Source organism: Pongo pygmaeus, chromosome 12 (assembly GCF_028885625.2).
Source record: "Pongo pygmaeus isolate AG05252 chromosome 12, NHGRI_mPonPyg2-v2.0_pri, whole genome shotgun sequence".
NCBI lineage: Eukaryota > Metazoa > Chordata > Mammalia > Primates > Hominidae > Pongo > Pongo pygmaeus.
Window position 1 is genome coordinate 112583230 of NC_072385.2, and position 8244 is coordinate 112591473.

At 41.1% G+C, this 8244-nt stretch overlaps 1 pseudogene; it reads left to right on the forward strand.

Annotated features, from left to right (window-relative positions):
* Positions 1 to 5521: 5521 nt before the first annotated feature.
* Positions 5522 to 7263, forward strand: LOC129030316 (nuclear transport factor 2-like; annotated as a pseudogene).
* Positions 7264 to 8244: the final 981 nt, after the last annotated feature.

Below are 8244 nucleotides of genomic sequence, written 5' to 3' on the forward strand. Positions count from 1 at the left end.
GGCATCTATAAACCTTGGTGAAGATCTAGTTGACACATGCAGACCACTAGCTCTGGCAAAGAGACAATACCCTCTGAGTGGCCACTGGACTCCTTGATCCTGGCAGAGAAGAGTAGAGCCTGTCCCTAAAAGCACACAGGCAGTGGCTGGCGCTTCCCCTCTGTGGAGGGAAGAGACATGAAAGTGGAATCACTCCCTGGCCAACATTGTTTGTGTGGAAACAACTGGCCGAGGAAAATCTTCTCAGCCTTCAAGGAGATCCTCCTAGTTATGCCAATTAAATTTCCATTTCTCATGTACCTTCAGCGACTGTCTTCAGAGAAACCTGAGCCCACAAAGCAGGCCCTCTGACCCTATCCAGAGAAAGAGTGTTAATTGTATATCTTCTAGCTGTGGGGCTTCAGTCATATAAATTGAAAAAGTAAACCTAATTTGAGGGATATGTAAATGACAAACTGAAAGAATTAATATTTAGCTCTGTGAAAAACACAGCTTTCCTCCTCATTATGAAGGCTGATTTTTCTGTAACCAGAGGGAAAATGAATTGTTGGAAGCTCCTCAAAATGTGCAGCTGAGGATGCCTTTATATTAATGAGGAAAGTGATGTTGATTAATAGGCAGCCCAAAATCCAGAAAGAAGGTTTCCTCCCTTCCTGCCAGCCTGGAAACAAGTAGCCTAGCGAGGTCTCCAGGCAGAATGAGAACACAGTCCCCGGGGTCTGCTACTGGCTGGGGCACTTGGAATCTGATGATTCTCCTTTCAATTATACTGACAAACATGGCTAGGCTTGAACAAATTGGCCCCCATGAATTAGACTGCATTATTATAGAACTCCAGATCTTCCAAGCCTCCCTGACCATAATTAATCAGGACCCCCCTATTGCAGCCCATGGCTAGTCCAGGAAAATATTTTCTGAAAGTTTAGCTAAATAACAGTATTGATTTTTATCCTTAATACTTTCTTCTATTCATCAAATCTCTTACACGGACTTAGTGAATTTCACATTTCCATGACTCTGTAGCCAGCATTGTGTAATACATCCTTTAACACAATCAAGCAAGGGACTAAAATTCCCATTTTACAGAACAGGAATGTAAATCACAGGGAGGCAGAAGTAGCTTGATGAATAAGAACTTGAGTCTTCTGCCTCCTAGACTAGCAGTACTTCTCTCTAACAATGGCTTTGAAGATCGCCTCTGTCTAGGGGAAGAACTTCTATCTGATTTTGCCACCCTCTGGGTCACACAAGCCAGGGGCAACTAGGAATGAAAGCAAAGTATTCATTTGCCTTTTTTCTCCCAAATAAGAAGGAAAGCAGCCTCCTCTTTCTGGTTCATGGTCTGCACACTGGTCATTCTTTGTTCCTCCCTATAAAAAGAGAGAGTTTACTGTCAAAGATCAGAGGCCAGACTTCATATGCTACCCAGCTCTGGGCACTGCAACCTGTCCTCAATTTCAGGTAGCCTTTAAAAGATTGGTTACCTCTGAAGCTCATGAGACATATGTCCCTGCAGTGAATGAATACCCTAAACTAGCAAGAAAAGCCTTGGTAGGGTATGGAAACATTCTTTGGCCAAGAGTCCAGCCTGCAGAGATGCAGCTATAGTGAGACCTGAAGTTTATGTACAATTTTGACCGCCCATTTTAGAAATGAATGCAAAGTTACAAAAACAAAATTTTGCATAAAAGTGAATATTTACTTATAAAGAAAAGACAAAGTATATCATAGCACACAAATTATAGAGAACTGACAAATACCACAAACATCATAAAATGAAGATAAAGCACACAATATTTGTATTAATTAACTGCCTAACATACTTTTTTTGGTACGTTTCCTACATTTTCAGCTGTACATGCCAACAATTTTATGACATCATTTTCAAGGCAGAGAAGGAACCATAACTTAGTCTTTTTCTCTTCAGGTTTCTCCTCCACTGCCCGTCGGCATCCAGTGCCGGGCTGTGTAAGACATATTCACATGGCAGCATAGCTTCTGGCCTCACATCCTCCTGCCAGCACCAGGCAGGTCATCTCAGCAGGTGGCAAGAGCATCCTGGAAGCCATTCATGCAACAGGACAGTCAGCTACAACTTACCTCTGCCAGGAAGTGACTTATGTGTGAATCACAAAACCCCAGCTCACTGTAATTCCAATGCAACTCTCCCCTTAGCTGGATCCCAGAAATGTCTACAACTACTCCACCAAAAACAAACTAATAGGATTTGTCTGGAGAAGTTGGGGAGAAAGAAAGAGTGGCCTTAGCTGACTGCAATTAAAATATGTTAATGTCACAAATTTTGAAAAAATGATCATTTGATCATATTGCTAAGACTCCTCCCCATATGTTGAAAGGGACTCATGCAGTTGCAGAATCCTAAACTGTAGTTTCATTATCTTCATGGTAAAATTACCTCTGGGTCTCTTCTTAGTCTTCCTGCCCCAGAAGCAGTGAAGAACAAAGGGGAACTCTGGAAGAAAATATCTCTAACAGATCTGGCATTACCTAAAGCACCTAGACTCTAATCCCAGGCCCAGCTGAAAATCTCACTCACGCATGTCTGGGCTGAACAGACCTTTGTTACAGTAGGCTGCCATCCTCACAGCAGATCTGGTGTACATCCACAGGATGAAGTTCTCACTCTCTCCCAGAACCTAACAGGCCCACTCACCTCTCTCACGACCACACTTTTTCTAGGAAGGAGGCATTCTGGCTGTGCAGGTTCAGTATGCAAACAATTTAGCCCAAAACTAGAATCTCTATTTGGTACCCAATGATCTCTTTTGTTTATATAATAGAAATGCATAGCTGGGCATGGTGGCTCATGCCTGTAATCCCAGCACTTTGGGAGACCGAGGCGTGCAGATCGTTTGAGGTCAGGAGTTTGAGACCAGCCTGGCCAACATGACAAAACCCTATCTCTACAAAAAATACAAAAATTAGCTGGGCGTGGTGGTGTGCACTTGTAGTCCCAGCTATTCTGGAGGCTGAAGCAAGAGAATCTCTTGAACCCAGGAGGCGGAGGTTGCGGTGAGCCGAGATCATGCCACTGTACTCCAGCGTGGACGACAGAGGAAGAGTCCATCTCAGGGAAAAAAAAAAAAAAAGAAAGAAAGAAATGCAGGTGCATGATCCTCAGCCCTAGGGTTAGGCCCTGACTCCTATATAAAATGCAAGATGTCATCCTCAATATGAATAAATACATGCAAATGTAATAAAGGTAGAGGCATACTATTAAAACAAAAAGTACTTGAGGAGTCTCCATCTACCCCATGGTCCTCCCCATGAATTTCATAGTCTTGTTTAAGACAGTGGATTTGAATAGCTGTACATCTACTGATATACTTCTCTCTTATTTATGTCTTTAGTTAATTCAGTGGTTCTCATCCAGTACACAGGAATACTACTTAAGATTGTACATTTAAAACTTTGCATATTTTATGGGTAGCAGAAAGGTTTTCATGTGAAGTTTTAACGATATATGATTTTCACCTTACTTGTTGACTTTTGAACTTAACCACCACACAAAATGTGACTTCACAGTATTTTTGTTCATTAAATCAAGAAAGTAAATAATTTCCAGTGAATAACTGTAAGATAGACACTTTGGTCCTATAATCTGGGGATGAGGAGAAGCAGAGTGGAAGCAATAGTGTGCAGCAGTCTGATAAACCTCCCTAGACACAAAAAGGAAATTGCATCTCTAATCTCAGTATCTGATTAAATATGAAAGAGAGATGGGGTGGTGAGGAAACGTCACATAATCTTGGATAACTCTTGAAAGGAGGGCTTCAAAGCTCCACATCATAGGGCTTTTAATTGAGATTCCATATTTCTCTTATGAATATGAACTTGTACATTACTCAAGGAAATTACATTTGGTTATAAACATTGAAAAGACTTGAGTTTTTTTATTTTTTAATATCTGTATTATTCAGATGGTAATGAAAATCAGAAATTTCAAGCTGGCAAATAACAGCTAAGAAGAGTACAGTGGGGAGCCTAGAAGTCAATGTGTTTACCCAGTTATCTGGTCAAATCTCACTAAAGGCAACTCCAAGAGACCACCCCCTGCTTCCCATTTTTTCCTTCTGTTTCTAGCAGATATTAAACTTAGATTTCCTTTCATTTTTATTATCAATTCTTCTTTTGTTATGGGTTGTTTAAATGTGATTTAACTCACATACGCAATTATTCTACTTGTCTTTTGATGATTGGTTTCCAATTTGATTTTATTCATTCATCCCATCAACAAATGTTTATTCAGTACCTACCATGTACCTGATGCTCTTCTAGGCATTGGAGATACAGCCAGGAGCAAAAATCTCAATGACATTCTATTACATTAAATCACATGAAACTGCCATACTTATAGGTCAATAATAGTCAAGAATCAACATTCTGACATGAGCCAACCTAATGTTGGGGAAACAAAAACTATAAATAGAATTGGTAAGGATTTCTGTAGTGTTTTAGAACCTCTTCTTAAGTTATAGGCTTTTACACAATGGGCTCTTATTAGACCCACCACACAAGGTGAACTCTTTGTATTGACTTCTTATCCCAGCCTTAAAATCTGAAGCTTATCCCAGGAAGCAGTAGGTGGCCTCAGTGAAAAAGATACATTCTGTAATTTTCCCACCCTCTCACTTCTGCTTTCATGCTTTTTGGGCCATGATGAATGTAACTTTCTTATTGGCTCAATGATGGACTTTTAAAGCATTTATCATTCTTCTTTCAAGAGTTTTGTGGGGTTTTTTTAATAGGAGGTTTGAGAGAAGACTAGTTTAATAATATCTGAAATAAAGTAAGCTGACGGTGCATATTGAGAACATTTTTATTATCCTATTACTCTCAGTATAAGATATGCTGAGAGAAGACCACATTCCTGATAAACTAGACGTTTGTTCAGTTTTGATGGTTCTGGCTTTTGGTGGGGTGTTCCTTCTAACAGAATTTTGGAATTAAGTTCTCCTGAGAAATTTCAGGACCTTCTGTAGCCCACTGATGAAAGAACTTCCATGAGAGTTACAATACACCCATATATTTCTAAAGGAAGCTATGTCTGGTATAAAAGGCAAAAGAGAAAACTGGCTTCCCAGAGATAACAGATATTTAGAGGCTCTTTCAGCACTGAGAGAGAGTACAAAAAAATCCCTGAAGCTAGAGGGAGGAGGCTTCTCCATTTACCAGCTTTGTAAGCTTTGATACATTCTTAACTTACCCAAGCCACAGTTTCTTGCGTATAAAATAAAGACAAGTTCCTCCATTCCACAGATTGTTAAATGAGAGAACATACGTTCAAGTGCTTTGAACACTAAATATAGTTTCTGCTAAATATATAGAAAGGCAATTTTCAAAATGGGAAAATAAAATTTCAAGCAAAAACAAGAGTGCAGTGGAGCAGGCAAGGGAAGGCAAGGGAAAAGGGACAGTGGTCACAGAGCGCACTGCATTGCTGCTGCCACTGTGCCAGCCCCTTGAGTCTCAGTGAGACCAGTTATACTCCAGAATATGAGGCAAGCCAATTTGGGAGCAGATTGGACCCAGCTTCATTCAACATTACTACCAGTTATTTGATTACAATACAACCCAAGTAGGTGCAATTTACATTGACATGTCATGCCTTACATGGGAAGGACAGATGTTCCAGGAGAAAGCTAGCCTTCCCTTCTGTTCCAGAAAATCCAGCACAGCACCATGGTGCAAGATCATCAGCCTGTTAGAGTAGGCAGATAGCTAGAAGTGAGCAAGAAGAGAGAGCCCCTGAGAAAAGGGAGGTCTGGAAAATCTCACACCCCAGGGACCATCCAAAACATGCATGCTAGATATGAGCAGAGAGGAGGAGAAATACCTATGCAGAAAGGAACACCCCTTAAGATGCCCAGTAATCACTCTGCAGTTAACTGGTCAGAATGTAGCTAGCTACATGCTGATAAGGCGGAAAGAAGGCAACAGAGAAATTCCTAAGAGATATGCAGGCAGAATACATATAGATTTGAATGCTATACAACCTTCCTGGGGTGGCAGTAATAAGCAATGCAGCTATTTGGTAGAATTCCTATCCAAAACTGGGCCCATGCATGTGCACCAACTAATAGTAATGATAAAGGAGATAGAAAGAAATTATTTAGGCAGATAGTGAGGGGGAAAGAGTCCTCGGCAGAACTTTCCTTCTAACAGAAAAGCAGCCCTAGACATTACTTCTTTCTAACAAAGAGCAGCCTGAAAGATGGAGCTGCAAACATAGATAAGGAAGCTGGAAGCTTGCACAAGGGGAGGCCTGCAGCTACATCAACAGAAAAGGGCTACCTGGGGGCCAGGCATGTCCACCATAGGGGTTTGCCTTCCCTTTTTTATTGGCATGTGTACAGTAAGAAAGAACTAGGCAACATGGAGATGCTCAGACAGAGAACCCACCTGCATAATAAAAGATTGGGGTGGGGGGTGTCTGAGATTCACACCCTATGCAGATGGCCCTCTTGTTTTTTGCACCCTATGTAGATCAGACACCGCCTCCCCACTAGCTCGTGTATGAAAACCCCTGCATTTCACTGTGGATGAGCAACTCATTTTCCCAGGACCCCTCTCTGTAGCAGAGCTCTCCTCTTTCTTTTGCCTATTAAATTTCTGCTCTTAACCTCATTCTTTGTGTATCTGCATCCTTGATCTTCATGGCCATGAGACAAAGAACCTCAGGTGTTACCCTAGACGATGAGGCTGCTTCAGTAAGGAAAGGTCCCACAAGTCTGGGGTGGGAACTAGATGGGAAAATGGGGGACTTAAGGCAGAAGCAGGAAAATTAAACAAAGAAAAAAGGCGGAGACTTACAACAGAGGTGGGAACTTCAAGAAAAAATCTGGTATCATAAAAATCGAGTGCAGAACTCTCAGGGACTACTGGCTCATTCTCTTTCAGCAGCACACTTTACCTCATCTTTCAGAGTATCCTGTCTCTCTGAATAAACTCTCTGCTCTCTATTTTCCTTCAATAAATTATCTTTCTTTGGGACGTGGGAGTGCTAAATTTTCTCTTGGCAGAATTCTTTCTTCCAAATAAGACTAAGAAACAAGGATCCCTGCACTTCCCAGTAACAGGCCTATACCAGATAGCTGCATCCTCAGCATGGTTGTAGGCCAACTTAAGGCAGATGAAGACTCCATCATAGGGTTCCACCAGATGTTCCTATTAAAGAACATCAAGAAGGTGTGGGTTTGCACCAATGACATGTTCAGGCTTGCCCTGCACAACATGGGCTGACCTCCTCCCAGCCAGGCACTCATGCTGTTTCCTCCTGCTGCCTCTACTCAATACTATTCACACTCCTCCAGTTGCTCCAAATATCATACACAAATGAGCAGGGCAGTTGTGGGAGTGGGTACAGTGCACTGCTGCCACCAACACGTTCATGATGTTTGGATGCTAGACAACTTGCATAGGACTGGAGAAATTTGTGTTGTACTAGCACATGCCTTAGAAAGACTTAAGTAAAGCAAAGTTTTGTCCTTTAAAAAAAAAAAAATCTACTGACAAGTTGCTCTAATTACTCAAGGAAGTGAAGGAGAAAGCAGCTGCCTCACCACCCAGACATTGATTTTTTTCAGATATTTCAATGTCTCATGATACAATAAAACCATAAGATTTTTTTAATAAGAACTAAAAAAAAAAAAAGAAAAACACACTCTGATCTTTTTAAAGATAGAGTCCCCAGATGGCTAGACAGAGAATTTCTAGGCAATTGGAGAAGGAAGGATCAGTGAACTTGAGCATGAATTCACAAAGAACAGCACAGAACCTGCATTTATACACTGCTGGTATTTTAGGGTTTGCGTTTTTCCATGGCAAAGTGGGAACAGGCCAAATGAAGAGAATACATTGGTTTGCAAACAAAACAGCTTGAGTGTTCACATCCTTGTTCTACCACCTCCTCAAGAGTGCGAGTCTGGGCAAGTGAAACCACTTGGCAGAACCTCTGTTCCTAATCTGCTAACAGGTAATAAAAATGCACATAGATTCTTCAACACACACAATCCATAAAGTGTCTGAATATAAAAGGGCTCTATAGATGTAAATTCATTCTCCATCGTACATAGTATCACACATAGTCTTCATATCAACTCTGTGAGTTGGATTTTTGTTGAAGAAACTGACCTGCCCAAGGAAACATTTAGGCATAAGTGGCAAAACCATGGTACAAACCTAGCTCATTCTTATGTTGACTACATGTATTTCTACTATACT